The 24958-nt window shown below is 42.5% G+C and overlaps 1 protein-coding gene across 3 annotated transcripts in view; it reads right to left on the bottom strand.

Moving 5' to 3' along the window:
- B3gnt2 (UDP-GlcNAc:betaGal beta-1,3-N-acetylglucosaminyltransferase 2) overlaps positions 1–24958 on the bottom strand; it is a 34802-nt gene that overhangs the window by 4377 nt on the left and 5467 nt on the right. The window contains exon 2 of one of the 3 annotated variants that reach the window (XM_047523279.1): positions 12413–12448. The exons of the other annotated variants lie outside the window; for them this stretch is intronic. The gene's annotated coding sequence lies outside the window, so the exon portion shown is untranslated. The remainder of the gene's footprint in view (positions 1–12412; positions 12449–24958) is intronic. 3 annotated transcript variants of the gene reach the window in all.

A 24958-nucleotide genomic window follows, 5' to 3' on the forward strand; every position in this document is an offset into this window, starting at 1 on the left:
AGACCTGCAGTCAGGCCCCCCACAACCATAAGTCAAAGATATTAAAAGAAAAAAAAATGTACCTGTATTGAACATGTATGGACTTTCCCCCTTTGTCATTCTTCCCTAAACAAAACAGTACATGGCTATTTAAGTAACATTTAGACAGCACTGGGTATTTTAAATACTAATGCTACTTTATATAAGGGACTTGAGCATCCATGAATTCTGGTAGCCATAGGAATCCTGGAACTAAATCTCTGTGGATACCAAGAGATGACTCTCAGTAAAAAGGTTGGTATTATTTTATCTATTTATTTGTTTGTTTGTTTGATTTTTAAGAGATGGATGCTATGCTGCCCAGGCCAGGTCCAAACTCCTGGGCTCAAGCAATCCTCCCATCTCAGCCTCCCAAGTAGCTGGAGTCACAGGTGGGCACCACTGGAACCAGCCCTTACCTCACACCTCCAACTTCCTAAAGCCTTTGCACATCTAAAGAGAGTAAAGGAAGAGAAATGACATAGGTTCCTCAGCTCACTAAAGAAAGTAGCCTCTTATCACCATTCCATGTCCCCTCACCCCCCAGTCACTACTCACTTCTATGCCTCCAGAATCCCGCCTCTGAGCCAGCAAATAAAGGGGGTGGGGGATCTGCTTCCATCCAAAGAAGGAGATCACAGTACATTTCTTACTTCTTACAGTTCAAAGCACCTCAAGTTACACAGCCTGACTAACATCAAACTGTCCTTATCTAAATAACAGGGTCACACCCTCAGGTTGGCTGCTTTCAAATGAGTTTTTCAGCAGATCTCAGGAGTGAGCTCCCTGCAGGTAGGAGTCCGGTACATCTCGGGTACTCTCAACCCCTGTGCTGTGAAGGTGTGAGGGCTCCAATGGCAGAATGCACTTGCATGGTATCTGATGCAGATCAAGAACTAGCAAATAAATCACAGATACATTGAAGGGGTTTTGTTTGTTTTTAATTTCCAGACTTGAGACAAAATACTTTTCAAAAATAAATGGTTTTCTCCAAATTGGAACAGTTCTCCAAAGGCAAAAGCAGCCCTTGACCCTAGGCTGAGAGAAAAACAACAAGGAAAAGGATAAGGAAAAATAGAGAAAAACTATAAGAAAAAAGATCTGGAAAGATATGCAGGTTGGGGAGGTGGGAAGACAACCAAAACCCATTATGAATGGCTAAATACTAGGCATAAGAGAACTGAGATACCAAAAGACAATTCCTGAAATTTCTAAAGTAAAAGCCCACAGCTTACAGAAGAAGAAAGGGAGGTAACAATACTTTTTACATAGCAGGTTGTGAGCTTCCAGAGCTTAACTCTTCTAGAAAAAGATGTAGGTGAAAAGCATGGAAAAATGCAGATAAGTTAATAAGTTAAGCATCCAGGTTGTGAGGGAAGCCATGGATGCCTGGAAGGCAGCCCTAACTATGTAACATTTCCATCAGGAAAGCTCCAACCCTTCTTTTGAGAAAACTTTTTTTTAAAATTTATTTTTATTGTAAACAAATGGGATACATGTTGTTTCTGTTTGTACATGGAGTAACAGCATACCATTTGCGTAATCATACGTTTACATAGGGTAATGATGTTTGATTCATTCTGTTATTTTTCCTTCCTCCCCACCCCTCCCGCCCCTCTTTTCCCTCTATATAGTCCCTCCTTCCTCCATTCTTGCCCCCCTCCCACCCACCATTATGTGTCATCATCCGCTTATCAGTGAGATCATTCGTCCTTTGGTTTTTTAATTTTTTTTTATTGTAAACAAATGGGATACATGTTGTTTCTGTTTGTACATGGAGTAATAGCATACCATTTGCGTAATCATACATTTACATAGGGTAATGATGTTTGATTCATTCTGTTATTTTTCCTTCCCCCCCACCCCTCCCACCCCTCTTTTCCCTCTATACAGTCGCTCCTTCCTCCATTCTTGCCTCCCATGGACCCCCCATTATGTGACATCATTCACTTATCAGTGAGATCATTCGTCCTTTGGTTTTTTGAGATTGGCTTATCTCACTTAGCATGATATTCTCCAATTTCATCCATTTGCCTGTGAATGCCATAATTTTATTATTCTTTATAGCTGAGTAATATTCCATTGTATGTATATACCACAGTTTCTTTATCCATTCATCAATTGAAGGACATCTAGGTTGGTTCCAAAGTTTGGCTATTGTAAATTGAGCAGCTATGCACATTGATGGGGCTGTATCTCTGTAGTATGCTGATTTTAAGTCCTTTGGGTATAGGCCAAGGAGTGGGATAGCTGCGTCAAATGGTGGGTCTATTCCAAGTTTTCTAAGGAATCTCCACACTGCTTTCCAGAGTGGCTGCACTAATTTGCATCACCACCAGCAATGTATGAGTGTACTTTTCTCCCCACATCCTCTCCAACACCTATTGTTGCTTGTATTCTTGATAATCGCCATTCTAATTGGGGTGAGATGGAATCTTAGTGTAGTTTTGCTTTGCATTTCTCTTATTACTAAAGATGGTGAACATTTTTTCATATGCTTGTTGATTGCTTGTGATCTTCTTCTGTGAAGCGTCTGTTCATATCCTTAGCACATTTGTTGATTGGGTTATTTGTATTCTTGGTGTAGAGTTTTTTGAGTTCTTTATAGATTCTGGAAATTAGTGCTCTATCTGAAGTATGAGTGGCAAAGATATTCTCCCACTCTGTAGGCTCTCTCTTCACATTGCTGATAGTTTCCTTTGCTGAGAGAAAGCTATTTAGTTTGAATCTATCCCAGTTATTGATTCTTGCTTTTATTTCTTGTGCTATGGGAGTCCTGTTAAGGAAGTCTGATCCTAAGCCAACAAGTTGAAGATTTGGACCTACTTTTTCTTCTATAAGATGCAGGGTCTCTGGTCTGATTTCAAGGTCCTTGATCCATTGTGAGTTGATTTTTGTGCAGGGTGAGAGATAGGGGTTTAGTTTCATTCTGTTGCATATGGATTTCAGGTTTTCCCAGCACCATTTGTTGAAGAGGCTACCTTTTCTCCATTGCATTTTTTTTGGCACCTTTGTCTAGTATAAGAAAATTGTATTTATTTGGGTTTGTGTCCATGTCCTCTATTCTGTACCATTGATCTTCCTGTCTATTTTGGTGCCAATACCGTGCCGTTTTTGTTACTATTGCTTTGTAGTATAGTTGAAGTTCTGGTATTGCGATACCACCTGCTTCGCTCTTTCTGCTAAGGATTGCTTTAGCTATTCTGGGTTTCTTATTCTTCCAGATGAATTTCATGATTACTTGCTCTATTTCTGTAAGGTACATCATTGGGATTTTAATTGGAATTGCATTGAATCTGTATAGCACTTTTGGTAGTATGGCCATTTTGACAATATTAATTCTGCCTATCCAAGAACATGGGAGATCTTTCCGTCTTCTAAGGTCTTCCTCAATTTCTTTCTTCAATGTTTTGAAGTTTTCATTGTAGAGATCTTTTACCTCTTTGGTTAGATTGATTCCCAAGTATTTTTTTTTTTTTTTTTTTGAGGCTATTGCAAGTGGAGTTGTTTTCCTCATTTCCCTTTCAGCTGTTTCATCGCTTGCGTATAAAAATGCTTTAGATTTATGCGTGTTGATTTTATAGCCTGCTATTTTGCTGAATTCATTGATGAGGTCTAGAAATTTTCTGGAGGAGTTCTTTGGATCCTCTAAATATAGAATCATGTCATCAGCAAATAGTGACGGCTTAAGTTCCTCTTTTCCTATTCGTATCCTTTAATTTCTTTGGTCTACCTAATTGCTCTGGCTAGAGTTTCGAGGACAGTGTTGAATAGAAGTGGTGAAAGAGGACATTCCTATCTTGTTCCCATTTTTAAAGGGAATGGTTTCAGTTTTTCTCCATTAAGAATGGCTTAGCATAAATAGCCTTTACAATGTTCAGGTATGTTCCTACTATCCCTATTTTTTCTAGTGTTTTGAGCATGAAGGGGTGTTGTATTTTGTCGAACGCTTTTTCTGCGTCAATTGAAATAACCATATGATTCTTATCCTTAAGTCTATTGACATGATGGATTATGTTTATTGATTTACGGATGTTAAACCATCCTTACATTCCAGGGATGAACCCCACTTGATCATGGTACACGATTTTCTTAATGTTTTTGGATACGATTTGCCAATATTTTGTTAAGGATCTTTGCATCTATATTCATCAAGGATATTGGTCTAAAATTTTCTTTCCTTGATGTGTCTTTGCCTGGTTTGGGTATGAGGGTGATATTAGCTTCATAGAATGAGTTTGGTAGGGTACCCTCCTTTTCTATTTCCTGGAATACTTTGAGAAGTATTGGAATGAGTTCTTCTTTGAAGGTCTTGTAGAACTTGGCTGAGAATCCGTCTGGTCCTGGGCTTTTCTTGGATGGTAGGTTTTTAATGGCTTCTTCTATTTCATTGCTTGATATTGATCTGTTTAAATTGTGTATGTCCTCCTGGTTCAGTTTGGGAGGAGCACATGTCTCTAGAAATTTGTCAATGACTTCGGTAGTTTCTATTTTGTTGGAATACAGATTTTCAAAGTAGCTTCTCATTATGTTCTGTATCTCAGTGGTGTCTGTCATGATATTTCCTTTCTCATCATGAATTTTAGTAATTTGAGTTTTCTCTCTCCTTCTCTTTGTTAGTGTGGTTAAGGGTTTGTCTATTTTGTTTACTTTCCCAAAGAACCAACTTTTTGTTTTGTCAATTTTTTGAATTGTTTCTTTTGTTTCAATTTCATTGATTTCAGCTCTGATTTTAATTATTTCCTGTCTTCTACTACTTTTGCTGTTATTCTGTTCTTTTTCCAGGGCTTTAAGCTGTAATGTTAGGTCATTTAGTTGTTGACTTTTCATTCTTTTCTGGAATGCGCTCCATGCAATGAATTTTCCTCTTAGTACCGCTTTCATAGTGTCCCAGAGATTTTGATATGTTGTATCGTCGTTCTCATTGACCTCTAAAAATTTTTTATCTCCTCCCTGATGTTTTCTGTTATCCATGTTTCATTCAATAGCATATTACTTAGTCTCCAAATGTTGGAGTAATTTCTTTTTTATTTTGTCATTGATTTCTACTCTCAGTCCATTATGATCTGATAGAACACAAGGCAGTATCTCTATTTTTTTTGCCTTTCCTAAGGGCTGCTTTGTGGCATAACATATGGTCTATTTTCGAGAAGGTTCCATGTGCTGCTGAGAAGAAAGTTCCATCCATCTGCTCAGTGATGGATGGAATATTCTATATATGTCTATTAAGTCTAGGTTATTGATTGTGGTATTGAGTTCTATGGTTTCTTTGTTTGGTTTTTGTTTGGAAGATCTATCTAATGGTGACAGCAGTGCGTTAAAGTCACCCAGAATTACTGTGTTGTGGTGTATGTGATTCCTGAAATTGAGAAGGATTTGTTTGATGTACAGGGATGCACCATTGTTTGGGGCATAAATATTTACTATTGTTATGTTTTCCTGAGTTATGGTTCCCTTAAGCAGTATGAAATGTCCTTTTTTATCTCTTCTGACTAACTTTGGCTTGAAGTCCACTTTATCTGATATAAGGATGGAAACCCCCACTTTTTTACTGAGTCCATGTGCGTGGTAGGTTTTTTCCCATCCTTTCACCTTTAGTCTGTGGATGTTCTTTTCCATGAGATGAGTCTCTTGCAGGCAGCATATTGTTGGGTCTTTCTTTTTAATCCATTCTGCCAGTCTATGTCTTTTGATTGATGAGTTTAGGCCATTAAAATTCAGGGTTATTATTGAGATAAGATTTGTATTCCCAGTCATTTGGTTTATTTTTGGTTTTTAAGTTGGCTTGGTTTCTCCTTTGAGTGGTTTTTCTCTAAGGTAGTTCCTCCCTTTGCTGACCTACATTGTTGTTTTTCATTTCCTCCTCGTGGAATATTTTGTTGAGAACGTTCTATAGCGCAGGCTTTCTATTTGTAAATTCTTTTATCTTTTGTTTATCATGGAAGGATTTTATTTCATCTTCAAATCTGAAGGTTAGTTTTGCTGGGTATAGGATTCTTGGTTGGCAACCATGTTCTTTCAGAGCTTGAAATGTTGTTCCAGGCCCTTCTAGCTTTTAGAGTCTGGGTTGAGAAGTCGGCTGCTATCCATATTGGCCTCTCCCTATATGTAAACTGATGCGGCCTTCAAAATCCTATCTTTATTTGAATGTTAAGCATTTTCATTATAATGTGCCTTGGTGTGGACCTGTTGTGATTTTGTGAATTTGGTGTTCTGTAAGCCTCTTGTATTTGATTTTCCATTTCATTCTTCAGGTTTGGGAAATTTTCTGATATTATTTTGTTGAATAGGTTGTTCATTCCTTTGGTTTGTATCTCTGTGCCTTCCTCAATCCCAATAATTCTTAAATTTGGTCTTTTCATGATGTCCCATAGTTCTTGGAGATTCTGTTCACGATTTCTTACCATCATCTCTGTTTGGGCAACTTTATTTTCAAGATTAAATATTTTGTCTTCATCGTCTGAAGTTCTGTCTTCAAGTGGTCTAGTCTTTTGGTGATGCTTTCCATTGAGTTTTTTATTTGGTTTATTGTTTCCTTCATTTCAAGGATTTCCGTTTGGTTGTTTTTTGAGAATCTCTATCTCTTTGTTGAATGATCTTTTGCTTCCTGCAGTTGCTCTTTCAGCTTATTGGTTTTATCATTCATTGCCTGCATTTGCTCTCTTATCTCAATCCTTGCTTTGCGAATCATCTTAATCATGTGTAATCTGAAGTCCTTTTCTGACATTTCTTCTAACATACTGTCATTGGATTCTATTAATATAGAATCTAGATTTGTTTGGATCATTTTCTTCCCTTGTTTTTTCATGTTGTTCATGTATCTTCCCCTGTAGTAGTGCAGATCTGGGGTATTGCAGATTTCCGCCTATAGGCTTATAGTGGCCCTATAGGTTTCCAAAACCCTTTCTTTAAGGGGAGATCAATATTAGCAGTGCCCAATTCAGACACTATGCAATCCTAGACCAAATAGCCCCTATGAGGACAATAACAAAATTGTCATAATAAACAGAATGAGTTCAAATATTGTCTTCAGTAAAACAGATTTGCAATAAGGTCTGCAGTTTCAAATGAAGGACAAAGAGGATGCAGAGGGATGTAGAATGTGGCTGTTAATGGGATAAGAAAAGAATATACAGAAGTTCTAAATAGAAAGGGTGAGAGTGTAATCAAAAGAAATTGGATGTTAGCATGCAAAAAAGGAAAAAGAGACTCTGAGGGAACAGGTAAACAAAAGGAAAAGAGAGCAAGAAAAGTAAAGAAATAAAAACTTAAGTTTTTTCAATAAGGAGAAAAAAGAAAATCTACAGTATAACAATCATATAGTAATGAAACTCCCAGTCTTCAGTAGCCTGATGCATGAGAGGTACGTGACAATGAGCTTCAAGCCTCCAGCCGGCATCTCAGGATGGGATTTGCCCCACCTAAAGATCGGAGCTCCGGCTTCCAGGATTATCCAAGATGGACGCTCTGGTTTCAAAATGTGTTGGCAAATGGGGAGCTGCAGCTCAGGGTGTGGCCGTGGTCAGCTGGATGTCTTGGAGGTGGGATGCAGTTGGTCAAGCAGGGGTCCTGGAGGTCGGGTGTGTTTGGTGTGGTTGTGGGATCCTGGAGGCCAGGTGCAATCAGTCGGTCTGGGGTCCTGGTGTTGGGTGCAGTCAGTTGGTCTGGGGGTCCTGGCGGCAGGGAGCAGTCAGTTGATGTGAGGGCCCCAGAGACAGCGAGTGATCAGTCAGGCTGAGGGATCCTGGAGACAGGGCTCAGTCAGTCCGGCCAGGGGGCCTACGGGGCCTGACTGTTGTCTCAAAATGGCAGCAGCCACATGTAATCAAACCTGCAGGTACTGTAACAGTGAACTTCCAGGCAACAGCAGGCAGCTGGTTTTCCACTGGCAGTCGGCGATCAGTTTGCTGACTGTTGTCAGACGATCAGAAGGTGAACCTCGTGCATTGGGTGATAGATAGGTGCAAGGCAGGCAAAGGACAGGCGAGAGGCAGGCAAATGGCAGATGATAGGTGCCTGACAGTGAGCAATCTGCACTCAAAAAAGGTGTAGATATGCTGGCAGACTGCAGGTGATCACAGCAGACAAATGGGGTAAACAGCAGGGGATCGATAAGCAGCAAAAACTGCCTCACAAAGAAACAGATATCCTCTGCTTGAAACCGGAGTTACGGAGGGACAAGGAATGCAGCCTCCCTCTAGTCCACCATCTTGGATCTCCTTGAGAAAACTTTAAGTAACACATTCGGCTTGCAGACCCTGGCCAACATTTCCAACTTCATCAGCTACAATTCAGGCTGTAATTTCCTCAGTCAAGACCCAGTCAAGGGCTGGGGAGATAGCTCAGTTGGTAGAGTGCTTGCCTTGTAAGCACAAGGCCCTGGGTTCGATCCCCAGCACCCCAAAAAAAAAAAAAAAAAAAAGAAAGACCCAGTCAAGATGAATCCTCATGTCACCTCAACTCAAGACAGGTCTTATGGCTGGCTATCTAAGGAATATCATCCTCACCCTGTACTTGCTCAAGGCCTCCAGCTGGCTAAGCATCTTCTTGCCCATTTGGACCCCCTCCAGGAACTGACAGGATGCCACTTTACCAGTGAGAAAAATGAAGGCTCATGGGAGTGGGGGAAGGGATTTGCCTGTGCATGACACAGGAGCTAAGAATGAAGCATGGCCTCCTTCTGGCTTCAAATGCAGGGCTGTCTGCGTGTCTTCCTTTTTCTACAAGGCACAAACACATTCTGTAAACCTAGCCCAGGTCTACAGTCTTAGGGACTGGCTCTAGACTGAAAATATACCCAAGGTATGGGGTCATGTACATCTGATCGTTGCCAAGAATCTTAAAAGAAAGGAGCACCTATCAGATCCTGCCCCTTCAAACAATGGGCCAGTCTTTCTTTGAACAGCCTACATTCCCAAAGGCTCGATTTGGGGCAACTCTTCCCATTACTTGCCAAAGAGAATTTTTTGCCAACCTACTGAGGAAGAAGGATGCAAAACCAAGATTCTCAATTGCATACTTCCTTAAGGTTGCATCTTTCACTTGTGACCTGGGTGTAGACTCCTGCATAAGAATTCTGCTTTTAGACTCTTACAACAAACTGAAGAGGAGATGATAAAGCAACGACTCCCATAAAAACATCTGTGGGAAAAAGTTAACTATCTTAGCTAAATATTCCCACTGCAGACATAAAGCCTGATTCTGAATCCTTTTTTGAGCAGGAAGTTACATTGCTCAAAAAGAATTTGAGGAAGAATTACTTATCCAAAGTTGGGGAAAATGGCATAAACCTTCACTGTGAAATACAGAATTTTTATAATAATAGAAACAGGAGAAATTCCCACATGCAAAAAAAAAAAAAAAAAACCCAAAAAACAAAAAACAAAAAAACATGACCTTAGCTCTTTACCTTGTCCCCAACAGGGGAGAAACAGTTTTCAAACTTCTAACAATTGTTGATTTTGTTTAATGAAAAACAATTTCTTTATTTTGCAACTAAAATATTTAGAAAGGAATGTGGAAACAGGGAAAATGTTAGCTGAAAATGGATTACAAAACAGAATGGATATTATGCTTCAAATTATGTGAACATCCAGATAAAATACCACACATAACAGAACTGGTTTGTTCAGGGAACTAGGACTAGAGGGTGTTTCAACGTCCTTTAATGCTGCCACACCACCTTTCCTTCAAGCAGCCCCTGCGGCACACCTGGACACTGCCCAGAGAAGGAAGCTTGGCACAGGGGCCCAGACGCTGGGCTCCCACCTCCACAGGCCTCTGTAGCCTGTCCCTGGCTGCACAGTGCCACATGCATTGCCTCACCAACCTGACACCTGTAGTGGTTCAGAGAGGCTGTCACTACCCTGCCCCAAATCACCTGCACCCCTCACCTGTGCCACACCATCTATCAGAAAAGATTCCTAGACAGAAGAATACATGTGCTATATTTTAAAAAATAGATTAGACATGTGTGAATACATGTGCTATATTTTAAAAAATACGAACCAAGCACCAGCGATCCTACTACTCTAAACGCCCCTCCACACACCTTGCAGATGGGGAAGAGATTGAGGCACGAAGGAATGATGAAATTTGCCCAAGGTGACACAGCTGGTAAATGTAGAGCCAGGATTCAAACCCAAGCAAAATGATCTCAGAGTCTGAGTTTTAAACCATAATGCAAAGTGAATCCTGATGCACAGGCTTAGGATGACAGGAACTGAAGGGATGCTAGTTTTATTTTCAGTAGTTAATCTTCTTAGAGTAATTATTTTAAAAGCTTTATATTTATACATTTTAACCCACTAAACTACCATGAGACAAAAATCAGATATGGGAGGCAGGGATGTTCTAAGTAACACTTATTGAATTATTACTCAGGCAAAAGGCCTCTCCTCTTATAAAGGAGGAAAATGGGAATCTTGGTTTCCTAGCCAGGAAGCAAGGAAGGGAGGATCTGAGCCCAGGCAGTCTGCCCCCAGACTGCTACATATTGCACTAGAACATGGGGAAAGATCATCAAACTGTGAGAACAGACGATGATACCCACATGACCTCAGGGAAGCCAATTTCTCAAGACCTTAGTTTCTTGATTAAGGAGCCGTTTTTATTTTTCCCCCTCCCATACAAAACCATGGTTGTCAAAAACATCAATTTTTCTATTTTCCTGTTGTTCTATCAACTGGTAGCTGTGCTCCTCCTCCCCCAAGGGCTCCCTCCCACCCAGTCACAGGAGGTAACCAATGCTAACAACTACCATTTTCAATTGGTTTAACTCCAACTGAGAGCACATGCCTTCAGCTACTCAGACTTGATTTTCTTTAGGACCCCAAAATACTGAAACAATTCACATGTTTCATGTACAGACGCCAGACTGGAAACCACTGAACTGGATGATCCTAAGAGGTTACTTACAGATCTGAAAGTTCTAAAAACAGAGGCAAAGTTCTGGCTAGCATATGTGAGTGTGACCAAAGTGGCTGCCCACAGTCCATTCTCACAGAACCCTGAGGCAGGGACTAGCCTCCCCCAACAAGGGGCTCAGGCAAGTAATATACCCAAGCCAGACCTAAAGCCCATGCCAAGATGCCCTGTACTACCCCCAGCAAGGTGGTTTGGTGACATTAAATATCCCCCAAAGGCCCATGTGCTAAAGGCTGGGTCACCTTTACAATGCTATTGGGAAGTGGGGAACCTTTAAGAGGTGGGGTTTAATGGAAGGAAGTTACATCTTTGGGGATATTGGGACTCAGACCCTGTTCCACCCCCAGTGCCCCCCCCTCCCAGCTTCCTGGCCACCATGAGGTAAGCAGTTTCCTCTGTTACATGCTCCCACCATGATGAACTCTGTCACCACAGGCCCAAAAGCAGCAGGGCCAACTGACTATGAACTTAAACCTCTGACAACATAAGCAAATAAACCTTTTCTTCTTTAAGCTGATTTATCTCAGGGTTTTGTCACAGAGCTATAAATCCAATTAACACACAGGTTAAGGATTTTTAAAAAGGCAGAACCTTCTTGTAATCATGAAATAAACGACCAGACACCCCCACCCAATCAGGTTGAGACAAGGAGGCTGGAACCCCAAACCTGTGACTCAATCCCAGGAGAGTCTGATTCAGCAGCCTCCATGTCTAGGGGGTCCTATTTCCTGCTCGCTCTTCGGCTCAATTCCCAAATTCTCAGAGAGAAAGAAGCAGTCCAGGCCCACTGCCACACAATGAGGGCAGAGAACCAGTATATCTTTGTGCCTGCCCTGCTCTGGGGGCCTGGCAAGAGTGGTTTCTCTAAATCTTCACCTCCCAGGCTACTCCATCTGTTGCCTGTTCTTTGCCAACCCTTTCCAGGTTCTGCTCAGATAAACAGAGACAGTTTGCAGCTAAGTGGTTCTGGAGGAGATAACAGCTCCCAGCACTCATGGCAGATGGTGGGGTGATGAGGATGTGAGCACAGAGGCTCAGTGGTACCAGAAGGGCTGGGCCATATCTAGAGCAAGAGGACTAGCCTGGGTTTCTGCCAGTGCAAGGGCAGGGAGCCCCAGGACTCCCCCACTCCTCACTGAGAGGTTGGCACTAGGCTGTGTCTGACTGCTTTTTGGTCTGTAAATTACAGAATAACTATAGCCTAAATTTAAGGAATTTGGTTCCTAGTTATTAGTTTTACCCTTCAGGTCCAAAATTAAAAGGGAAACGTATTTCTAATGGATCTATTCACCTACACTTCCCCACAGGCAACACTACAGATCAAAGTGTCTGGCAGGCTGTGTTCTGGTCCTTGTTGATTACAACTCCCTCAAAGTCCAGCACAGCTGATTTGCTCAAAAGGTATTTATCATTTTTAAAATGAAATTAATCACAAGGTGGAGGTGGAGTTCAATGGTACAGCACTTGCCTCGCATGTATCAGGTCCTGAGTTCAATTCTCTGTACTGAGAAAACAAAACAAAAATAAATAAATCACGGGATTTGTTTCTCAAATAAACAAGTATAGAAATTTCAGAAAAGAGGGGGTATAGAAATGATGACAGGGAGGTCATCTTATCCTGCCTTTAATAAAACTGAAAGGGTTTTAGGTCCTCAGTGGAAAGATTATGTAATTTAAAAATAAGGCTAGCAGATGTTTGAGGATGGAGATGTCCCAGATCCAACTTCGGTCTGGAAAACCAGTCTGGCATCTGCTGTCAGATCAACCAGTCAAATTCTCTGATTATGTTACATACTGGTTATGTGACCTTAGGCAAGTTACTTGACCTCACTGACCCTAAGTTTGCTCACTTGTGAAATGGGGTTGATATACCAGCATGTCATCACCATGCCACAGGCATTCAATATTCTTTCTCAGGAGTTCTGCTTCCTCCACCAAATAATAAACAACAGCATATTATTCAAGTTTTGTCCTTCACTGCCTCTTAAGTTTTCTTTCTAGAAACTCATCTATTCACTGCCATAAACATCACCTCCAAAAAATTCACAGTGGACACACCTAACTCCAGATCTTAGCTTCTGAAGGCCTTGTGGAGACCCTCTTTCAGCATCCCCCTGTCTCCATTGGTCAAGTTTCTGGGCATCTGGATGGAAACCCCAGCATTGCTTTGAACTGTTTCTTCCCCAGCTCTTCACATTCAACCAAGACCAGGCCTGTGTTCCTACCTTCGCAACACCACTCACACCTCCTCCTCGCCTCTCTGTTCAGTTCAGGCTCTGCCACCAGCCACAAGCCTAAAGCCTTGCTGTCCACTCTGCTCCTGATATGCCCATTCCCCACACATCAGTCTCTGTGCCCTGCACATACCCTCCCTGCTCAAGCTGCCCTCCCAGCATGGTCAGCCACCACCACAAGATACTGCTCCCTTGCAGCCTAACTCTACCTCCATGTGTCTGCTAGAATACCTCTCTTCACTCCCAGGGCTTGGACTCAGGGCTTGGGCTCAAGGCTCCCTTGCTGCTTCTCCTCCAAGAGGCAGTGCCACCATGACACTACAGCACATGGCACTCAGCATTTGCTGAAGGAACAGATATGCCAGTCATCTGGTCAAGGTCATTGAACATTGTGAGTACTAAAGAAAAATTGGATTAATTAAAATATATATCCTTTCTCTAAAAAGATGATGTGTAAAATCACATGTGGGTTGGTGGAGTATACATACATATTTAAATGATATAAATCCATCTCACTTGACTAAGTACTAAAGGACAATAAAAATTCTTTTGAAGGATTTTCTAAAGTTAGGATACATAAGCAGTGAGTCCATGTGGAACCTAAGGGGGTGGGGGTGGGATCTTAAGAGTAAACTAGAGTATGAAGTGTAGCCACCACCATCCCATTTCCCCCAGTCAGGCCTACACCCACCAAAGGCAACACGACACACATGCTCTTTCTGAGTATCCCCAAGCACAGGAACACAGGTGTGCAGGAGTCAGCAGGACTTCTCAGATGAGGGCTCCATCCTCCCTCCACAGCAGATTGGAGTCACTCCCCACCACATTCCAAAATGGGGAGGCCTCCACCTCCTTCCTGCCCAGAGCCAAAACTCCAGCAATTGTCACCTACAAGGCCATGACAGCAGAGGGATGTGGAGAGCCTGCCTAAGACAAGGAATCAAGGGCATCAACTTGCTAAGGTGGAACAGTAACTTTGGAGAACAAATGCTGCAAAGCAGTCAGTCCTTCCTGGTGAGCTTGAAGCCCTTGTTAAGAATCTGTACATGGCACTGGCACTGTTTCCCCTCTGACCTCTAGGGCCTTAGTATAAGCACATGTAGCCTGGCAGGGTCTCAGAAAACCCTCTAAAGACTTCTCTCCAATTCAGCCTTCTGCTTGCTTAGTGGAACTGCATGGGATGCTTCACATTCTGGGTCCAACCAGGAGACAGCAATTTAAGTAAGGGACGTTTCAGACAAAGAACATGATAACTGAGTAACTGTGAAGATGGAGTAAGAGTCTAAAGGGTGGTCTGGGACAGATGAAAAGAGCCCCAAAAGGACGAATTTGGAAAGGGGGGCGGTGTCATTGTTTGTTGAAGAAGGTACAGGTGGCAGAAAAGTTCCTGGTACCCAGGTCAGAGACAGCCCACTGTCACCAGGAAAAGCAGGGACCACCATCTGGGGTGTGAGCAAGCAAGGCTGTGTGTGGAGTGGCATGAGTGGGTTATGGGAGCTGGGCACACAAACAGGGAGTCTTGGGAGCTGTCCAACTGGGAACTGAGGAGGTTCCCTCTATAGGAGCTCGGCACATCAGCATACAGCAGGGCACAGCAGCTTGGGGAATGCTCAGGAGAATAAGTAGATGGCCAGTCGCTACATGGCCAGCACCCATGGGGCACCATGAGTGCTCATACATGGCAGCTGAGGGCAAGGAGCAGAGAGCAGCAATCAGGGTTGGGCCCAGGCTGCTCTGTCTCAAGTTCCCAGTCTCACCACTGCTGCCGGAGAAAGCAACAGAACAGCCCAGTGCTGGTGAAAGCTGTGTCCTGGTGGCACCAAGGTGTGCAACAGCAATAGGCTCTCTACAAAGCCAGACTCACACCCTAACCATGGACACACAGACACTGGGCTCAGGAAGGACAAGTTCCTTCCTCCTATGAGGAAGAACCCTCAATTTATAGAAGGACCCATATACCCATTTTCAGAGATCAGGCAACAGCAGGTGACTTTGGAACAGAGAGGTAATAATTGAAAAACTGGCAAAAGTTGTAGATCACTGTATCGCCAATCCAACGTTATCTCTAACCATAAACATTTCAAGTCTGAAGTTGAAGGGTAAAGTGTATAAAACATGCTTCCTGTACAATGAATCGAAGAAAAGCAATAAATACACAATAGTGTTTAGCTGATACCAGGAGACAAGGCAGGATCTGAATGGGGCTTGCAACAGGACAGATTCCAGAAATGTGGGGAGAACAGGATAGGGAATGAGATAGGGGTTTAGGACAGAGAGATATACTGAGTCTTTTGTTTGTAATTTCCACAACCGCAGAGTGCTGGGGACTCGAACCCGGGCCTCCAGCATGAGAGGCAGGCACTCTACGAGATGGGCTATATGGCCTGCTATACTGAGTCTTAAAGGAAATATCCATGAGTCACCAAGATGCAGAAAGCACAGTTATAAATCTTGAGCAAGAGGCTCTTGGTCCATGCCCTTGTAAAATGAGGGAGGTGTGTGGGGGCAGGGAAAACTGGCATGAAGTTGTATGGTTCCACGTCCCGTCTGGCCCTGATACAGTCCTTCTATAAAAATTGAACCCCCAGCCCAAGGCAGGGCTTCTCACACTCGAGAGAGCCTGCATTCTCTTTAATGTGTGTCTACTTTCTTATGGGAAATCATGGGACCCTTCTCTGGAGACATTTCTTGTCCCATGACAGGGAAGAGGTAGAGTAGCAGCATGGTGTCTGCAGGCAGAAATCAACACAGCCAGTTCATGGGCACATGGGTTCTGAGGCCACCAGGGACAGGGTGGGTAGGAGCTGGTACCCTTGGTCTATCCACTAGGAGGAGGATGAACCCTGCTGACAGCTAAGCTGCAGAGATGGTTCAAACATGCTTCTATCCCATCTCCTCTGCAGAAGAAAGGAAAACTGACTGCATTACACAGGAATATGAAATAAGGGGGGAAAGAAGCACTCCAAATCGGAGGTCCATGATGATCACAAACATAGTGGGCTATTAGCTTCTCCAAGACTTCACTTCTAGAAAGTGGATTCAGGTCTGGCTGGCCTCCTGTCCTCACATCCCCACACCTCTGCCCAGCACACAGGAACATTTGGTCTGCCTCACCAACTGCTAACCAATGGGCCTGAGTTTTCCTGACTTTCTCTAAACTGAATAAGAAGTGACAAACTGGGGGCTGGAGAGATAGCTCAGTTGGTAGAGCGCTCGCCTCGCAAGCACAAGACCCTGGGTTCAATCCTCAGCACCGCAAAAAAAAAAAAAAACATGTATGTCTTCTTTCATCACGTGACCATTGCCTCTGGAAGAATCACAGAGGGAACACAACCTGTTGAAGTCATGTAACATCTAACTGAGGGATTCCCTGTACCCTCACCCTTACCCCCCCCCCGACAATAAGAAAAGCCAGACTGATTTACCCTCTCATTGTACCCCCAAGAGCATGATGTCATCAACACTGACAGTGGACATTGTCTTTAAACCTTTACTACATTAAAACACAAAAACAAAAACACCTCCTTGTTTTATCGTACACCATCTTTCCACCGGCTTCCTTCCTGATTTTCCTACTCCATGTTCCCTTTGCCCATTTTTTCTATGTCAGGGTGTTCCCATCTCATTCCATCTTCACAATGAGCTTTAAAAAAAAAGGTGAAGCAGTTACTTTGAGGTCACAGTTAATCTGGGTGGAGCCAGAATTTGGGCTTTGGACCCTGACGAAGTCCACCCTCCAGTCCACTCTTGTGCACTTCCTACCACCAGCACTGCAGTGCTCAGAGAGGACTTCAAGAATCCTAGAGCAAAGCTGCACTTCCTAAAAATAATTAAGGACCTGAAATCAGTAGTATTTACAGGATACCCAGGAATATTTAAATAATTCCAAGGAAGTTCAGGGAATTTTGAAGTTCTTAAAAACATCAAATTGAGGGACTGAGGTTGTAGCTCAGTGGTAATGCACTTGCCTAGCTCATGGGTTCCATCCTCAGCACCACATAAAATAAATAAATAAATAAATAAATAAATAAATAAATAAATAAAATTTTAAAAATAAATAAAATTTAAAAAAACAAACAAACATCAAATTGAGAAAGGAATAATGTAGACAAAATGGCTGCTTGGATACCCGCCCTGAACTGAGGTGTCCAGAGACCTTGGTCTGGTTATACAGGTACCTTCCATACCTTGGGTAGAATTTCTTGCAGATGTTTCATGATTCATGGTTACATTTGATTAGTGAGTTATTTATCCATACTAAAGAATGGGAGATTGGCAAGGGCTTAAACTAACCTCGTCACAAACACGTCCAGGCAGAGCCTTCTGTCTGAGTTGTTTACACAAGAGAGGAAATCTGCCTCCACTACCCTCCAGTACCACAGTCTGAGGAAGAGACCCCTACAGCCTGCTGTAGGCTAGACCCCTGCTCTCCTGCTCTGAGAGAACAGTCAGCCAGCCTGGAACAGAGGTGACTAAAGAACTAGTGCTAACCACAAACTGGACCATTTCAGTCTCTTCCAACAATATTCATGTATATTCTGCTCATGAATCATATCCCAATTTCATTACCAGGAAAAAAGTCTTAAGTTTCATTTCCAAGACCAAACAGATCACCTGCTCTAACCAGCTCACTTACAGATGAGGAGACCAAGATCTCTAGGGATAAAAAACTGTGCCTGGGGTGCCATAGAGAGGGCAATCAGGACTGTCACTTCCCATGGGTACTGTGAGATCTGCAGAGAGAATTATTATGACAAAGTCTCCTTCCACAGTCTACAACTTCAATTCTGGGTGATCAACATAAAAAACAAAAAAGTCCATTGGCCCCACAGCCCCATTTCTCCCAACCTGGATTGGGCTCACTTTTATTACTTCCTCCTTGCTACTACAACACCTCACCCACATTTATCTGACCTATCACTATGTGATAACATGTCAGACACACCACAGAATGCCCGGCTCTATCTCTACAGAAGCCTGCCACTCCAGACAATAAATATGAGGACAAGAAAGACAAAGAAAGGGAGAGGCAGTAAAGGAAGTAGAACCTAAAGAAAAATCCTTATTCTTAAATCTTGTGATTGAGAGTAGTTAATACTACACTAAATAATCATTTCTGGATAATTTCACACACAGGTCCTAGTATCCAGCACCCACCCACAAAGCAACCCTCCCTGGCCCCTGGCAGTCTATTTGCCAGTCTGGCTACTCTTGTCCACAAGATCATAAGACTTTTCCAATTCCTGAGCTTTTTCCTCAACACCTCACCTGTCAGGACTGTGTAAAGGCACCATGTCAAGGTAGTACTTCACCTAAAACCATCTCTCAAGAAACAGTCACATACAATTAAATTAATCTATAAACAAACATGAGCCCAAGGGATGGGAGAAGGGAGGGAGGAGGCAATTAAAAATTAATAAATAAATATGCACATGCATAAACTGTAGTACTGGATTAGAAACAGATCCCATTACATAAACTGAGTTGTCAAGCTGACCTTATGTAATTGCTTCTGGAAATAAGTAGGCCATCAGTCCGGGCCTGGCAACCTTGGTGTGCAGAGGTATGGGGGTTGGGGAGGTAAGATGGCCTCTGCCAGGTGGGCTACTCATAACTACAGACACACAAACAGAACAGCGGGGAAATCAATTAAGAAAGAATATTTTCATATGGATATCAGAAAAGTGACTTATTTTATCTGGTAAAATGTACCAAAAAATCAATTAATGACCAATTAACAAAATTTAAAAGTTTGATTACCCTCAAACTCTTTAATTTTGAAAATGACATCATCTTCTAGCATGTAGTTCTAAAGGCTATGACAACTGACCACAAACATAAATAAAAACTTTAGATTCTAAAAGAATCACTTAACTGTTAGGTACTTGGACAATCAAATTCAACCTGCCATTTTCCATGACATAAAGAACCAGCTGTGTCACTTCCAACAGGTATTATATGGATACCAGTCCGTCCCAATTCTATTAAATTATATTTGGTCATTCTTGTCCCATGAAATACAGAGTTTGAGAGCATGTCCATAATTTTCCTGCAATTAAATTGTTTATATGTGTATCCCTCCCAAAATAAAAATATAAGCTCTAAAAATAAGGAAAGCATTGTGTACAAACACCCTCCAACTAGGGATTGCATGAAACATTAATAAACTGCCTTCTTTTGTAACTTTAATAAACTTTTAAATTTATACCAATGACATTCTTTGTGTTTATTTTAAGTAACTTAATAAATTGCCTTGGGAGGTCTCAATTTCTTGGCTATTAGGAGGAAGGTTTTCAGTGACACATTTTCTTAAAAGAGAACATACCCGTGGTGGTGAAGAGGACACCAAGGAGCACAGTTCAGACTCTAGGACTCCTTGATTTACCCACATGGAGTCTCTTAGAAGAGTAGCCTTGAGATAGCTGCCTGACTCACTCTGCTAAAAACTGGCATGAAAAATCTCACAGCAGAGGCTGTGGTGTGGTTCAGTGGAGGAGCATATGCCTAGCATGTGCAAGGTCCGGGTTTCAATGCATCGCAAAACACACACACACACACACACACACACACACCCATATAGAATATTCTGTAAAACTGGCCTGTGCAGAGATTTTTAAATGATGTATTAAAAAGGGGGACACGACAGGAAGGCTGGCCAAGGATCTGACACCTTGTAGGAGGGAAATAATACAAGAAACGAGATGGTGGTACCAATGACACTACTTATAACAAGACAAATTAACAACTGCACACCTAGTCCCTACCCAGTCACTGTGCCAGGAAGTGTGCCAAAGGCCCAAATGGATACATTCTGTGAAGTAGTTACAAAGGTCTCTTTCTCTCACAGATAAGCAAATAGGCTCCCAGGATGAGAAACTTGTCTGAACTTTCCAGAACACACAGGGAGGGTCAAGAACTGGGAACCTATGCCCCAGCAACAGTATGGAGCTGCAAGGTCGGGTACCTCATCCTCACCGAGGACTCTCACAAAGACCTGATTCTAAATCCAAGCATGGCAAACCTCACAATCCCCTCCCGGCAGCCTTCTGCACACAAGAACCCCTTAAAAACAACTTCTATCCTCCCGACCCAAGCCTTAGCTCAGGCTGGCTTCTCTCCGCTTCAAATGCCCTTTCTCTTGCTCCTTAATTCTACCCCTATCTTGAAGGTCCAGATTCAAATCTTGCTTCCTACTTCCTGGGTTTAACCTCTCTCCCTGGCATCCATGATCTCCCCAAACTGGAGCCCCTCTAAAGGAGTACCAACATCTAGTCACCTGGAAATCACCCTCTGCACCAGCAATGCTTCACAGAGACCTGAGACCCAGTCCTGAAACCCAAGGGAGACAGAACTACATACCCCAACCTCAAGTGCCATAAATGACTGACAGGAGATGCACCCAACCACCACAAGCCAGGCAACCACTCCTCACACAGTGTCTCCTTCTCCAGGATCAGACTCCTTCCAGAAGACCACCTTCCTAGTGACATGTGACCCTGAGTAGCAAAAACAAGTCAAATAGCTCCTTCTCCCGGCTCCCATTTCTGATTCCTTCCCTGTCTCTTTTCCATTTCTCAAATGTTGGCTAAATTTCAACTAGTTACTGGTAGGTGCTTGAGCACTGTGGTTTCTAACTTGTTTTTTAAAATATTAAAATAAATCATGTGAGTTTAGAATACATAGCCTCCAAACAAATGACCTTCTGGCCTTTCATCCAAATATTCCATTAAAGGAAGGGAGTGGAGGAATCATTCAATCATTCAACCAAGACTTATGGCTACTTATTTAAAGAAGGTGAAATAGTAACACAGCTTTCTCCCACCACTTGCCAAGAAAAACATGTGTTGCCAAAATAAAAGAGATCGTGTTGTTTGCTCAATAATGGGCACATTGCTGAGCAGCTAGGAAAGGGAGCCTCTTTTGCCAAGCAATTTAAATCACCTTGGTTTTAAGTATGTCTATGAATGTCACCGTCACAGTGCCTCGAGCTCCCCATTCAAACACTGGGCGGTGCTCACTCACCCGGAGCCATGCGCTCAGCCTCTAAGGTCTCTCCACTCCTGTGGACCTCCACACCCTTCTGCATGGTCACCAGTGGGGGAGGGATGAAAAAAGCAATCATACCGCTGAAAGCACAGCTGGCTACCTGAAGCTTCACTATACACTTCTCTGTGGTGCTTGTTTGAAAACTTCCATTATAGTTTTTTTTTTTTTTAAAGGATTCATCAGAACCTCAAAGAACAAAAACTCAAAAGAGAAACATTCAGCTAAAAATAGGGGTATTCATGACAGATATTTTAAGTTCATTTGAGGAAAATAAGCCCTTATGTGGGGAAGGGAGAAAAGTAAAATGGCTGCATCTCACTTAAAAGAATAAAACAAGCTTCAAATGCAGCTATAAAATAATAAATGTAAAAAATACACCTCACTAGTTCTGTGAGGAACTCATTCCAGGACCCTTGGGGATAGCAAAACTCTCTGATGCTCAAGTCTTTAAGATGGCACAGTATTTGCATATAATCTATGTACATTCTCCAGTATACTTTAAATCAACTCTGGATTATTTATACTACCTAATATGAAGTAAATTCTATAAAGGCAGTTCTTTTTTTTTTTCTTTTCACATTATTTTATTGGTACATTATACTTGAAAAATAATGACAGGGTTTGTTGTTACATATTAGTACATGCATACAATATAATAATATAATTTGGTCAATCCAGGCATTTTCCCCCATCTTAGTCCCTTTCCTCTGCTGATCTCCCTTTGATGTTTACAAGATCCTTCTCACCCCCCATCTTCTTTTCCTTTTTCCTCTCTAAATTTCACATAAAAGAGAAAATATACAATCCTCAACCTTCTGAGTTTGGCTTATTTCACTTAACAAAATGGTCTCTAGTTCCATCCATTTTCCTACAAATTACAATTTCATTTTTCTTTATGGCTAAATAAAACTTCATTGTGTATATATTCCATATTTTCCAAAAGCAGTTCTTACACTGTATTTTTTTTAACTTGTATTATTTGTTGTTGTTGTTTTCTGAATGTTTTTGGTCTACAGTTAGTTGACCCCTCAGCTGTGGAACCCACAGTTACAGAGGGCAGGTACATTTATTCTGATCCTTTCTGTGTTTGTGTGTTAGACAAATGTATTTGATTTTGAGAACATCACCAGGCTTCCTACTGAACAACTAGGGCTAGACATGGAAGGTTTGTTTAAACACACACACACACACACACACACACACACACACACACACACTGTATCACTCCCTGATCAGGACTCAAAAAAGCAACACTTTAGAGAAGCATTTGAATGTTTAGTGTTTTTCAAAGAAAATAAATGATAAAAATTGTGAAGCATAAATTACAAGCTGTGACAAATTTATGGTTCATAGAAATACCTTACTAGAGTGTTAACACCTTCATATTCACAATTTCAATGGATTTACACTTAAAATAAACTCATGAAGGTGGCTGTGCAGGTTTTATCCTATTTAGCAAGGGGGTGGGAAAGAGAAGCTAGGTGAGTTGCCATGGTTACAGTGATACTTGATGACAGCTCTGGAACTTAACCCTCCTTCTGCAACATCTCCACATCACCCAGTCGCCCCCACTCCAGAGTCACTCTTTCTCAGGACTCCAAGCCCTGGTGTTAACCTTTGCTATACCCCTAGGGTCTTGAACCACTAGCAATCTCCACTTCTCCACTGAAAAGTTCTCTCTCCAGCTGCTGCAGACACTCATTCTTGTCATGCCCCTTTGTCCTGTCTTGACCTTTTTAATTGCCTTCACCTCTAGCATCTTCACAATCCTTGCACTCTCCTGAATTCCCAGGGCACCCAACACCTCTGGCCACCACTTCTACCCTTCCTGTTTGGGACAAACCCTATCACCTTTTGATTCTCTTCCCTCTTGACAGCCTTGATTCATATTCTCAACCCCCCAAAATGGGCCTTCCCCATACTGCTGGGCCAAGTCCACTGCAGGGTCTTCCCTCATCCCACACTCCTGTCCCCTGCACCCTGAGACACCACCACATTCTATATGCTAAATGACATCCCAATGGACCCATGTCTGTAGCTCACCTCCTCCACACCTTCCTTAAATGGTTTATAAATCTTATTCCACCCAACCATGAGTCATTTCATCTCTGACTCTTCCAAACACACATGGTCTTCAATCCTGTACCACCTCTGCTCCGTTTTTGAACCGAGTTTTTCCCTTACCATAACTAATGAGTTGGACTAATTCAATAAATGCCAAGAAGCACCCATTAAAACCAAGCAGTGTCTAAAACAAGGAACAAAAACTAAAGTTACATGACTGTTGTTAGGGTGATAAAGTGCTTAGATGAAACATAAGACACAGAACAGGGATTAAGGATAAGGTCGTGTTAAGTGTGGAGATCAGAAAGAGAAGGATGGGGGATAACTTCAGGTAGCGGTAGCAGCTGGAACCAAGACCACAGGCAGGAAAGCTAGTGTACGGAGAGGTGGAGGGAGATGGGAGAGGTGGAGGGAGATGGGAGAGGATACCATCCCAGGAGGTGACGACATGAGAACTTTGGCTTTATTCTGGGGAAGACAGGGACCCACTGGAGGAGTCTGAATAGAGAAGTGACCTCAGTAATTCTAGCTTCTTTCCAAGAATAGACTGAGTGTAGGGGCAGCAAATGGGAAGCAGACAGTCCGACCAGGGACTGTAAAATGACCCAGGCCCCTGATCAGTCCAGCCTCCCATCCAACTCTCTCAACTTTGCCCTCTCCAATGCAAGTCTGACTATGACATGTCACCATACCCTCTGCACCCCAGCACTTCCAATGGCTCCCCACTGCCTCAGTGATACTATCAAGTACCACATCTTTGCAGTCACTGAGGTTGTGCTACACGCTATTACCTGCTCCAAAACACCCTACACTCCAAACTCACAGGATCCCTTGTTGCTTCCTGACACTCAATGAGCCTCTGCAGTATCCTTTTTCTCAGGCTGCAATCCAATGGCCACCTCTGCCTTCCTTTCTCTGCCCCTGAAATGTTATGTGTTCATCCTTCAATGCTAAGTCCAAATGCCATTTCATGAGGGAGACTTCCTTTGGCTGCCCCAACACACACCCTGTTAACCTCTCCAGGAGCACTCTCGCCAATTCTTGGTTAGTGTCTACCACCCACTTCACCAGCCATCATCCTGAGCTCTTAGCTAGAGTAGGAGGATTCAAGAACAGGAGATCCCCCTCGGTTAATGCAATCTGGAGGTTCCTTGGAGGAAGCCTCCAGCACTCTGGAGAAAAGGGACTGCTCCAAGCAGGAGCCAGAGTGTGGGTGGGCCTGAACCTAGGCCTTCTAAGACACCTGCCCTATCTGCCAGCATCTCTTAGGCAGGCCCACACACTATCAAATATGCCTAAAGTGCCAGTGATGTGTTTTTTCTACGGTCATTCTAGAAGTGCACATATGCAGAGAAGAGCACCTACAAGGGTCCAAATCAAGTTATCAACAGAGTTAAGACACAGTGGGATTCATTTTCATTTCCTTTACCTTATCATGAATATTGTTTCTAAATAATAGAAGAAAAACTTCTAGAAAGAATGCCAAAATACCACCCAAGTTACATTTGAAGAAGGAGCTCAAAAATAAGAAGTATCAAATAAACCCACTGGGGACATGAGATGATTGAATACATAAAACCACTTATAGAGTAAGATTACAAAAGTCAAAAACATTTTAAATGGCTTATCTGAAGCATGCAATTAAAACAATTGGCCCCGTGCTTTCACTT

The sequence above is a fragment of the Sciurus carolinensis genome, chromosome 13 (assembly GCF_902686445.1).
Source record: "Sciurus carolinensis chromosome 13, mSciCar1.2, whole genome shotgun sequence".
NCBI classification, from domain to species: domain Eukaryota; kingdom Metazoa; phylum Chordata; class Mammalia; order Rodentia; family Sciuridae; genus Sciurus; species Sciurus carolinensis.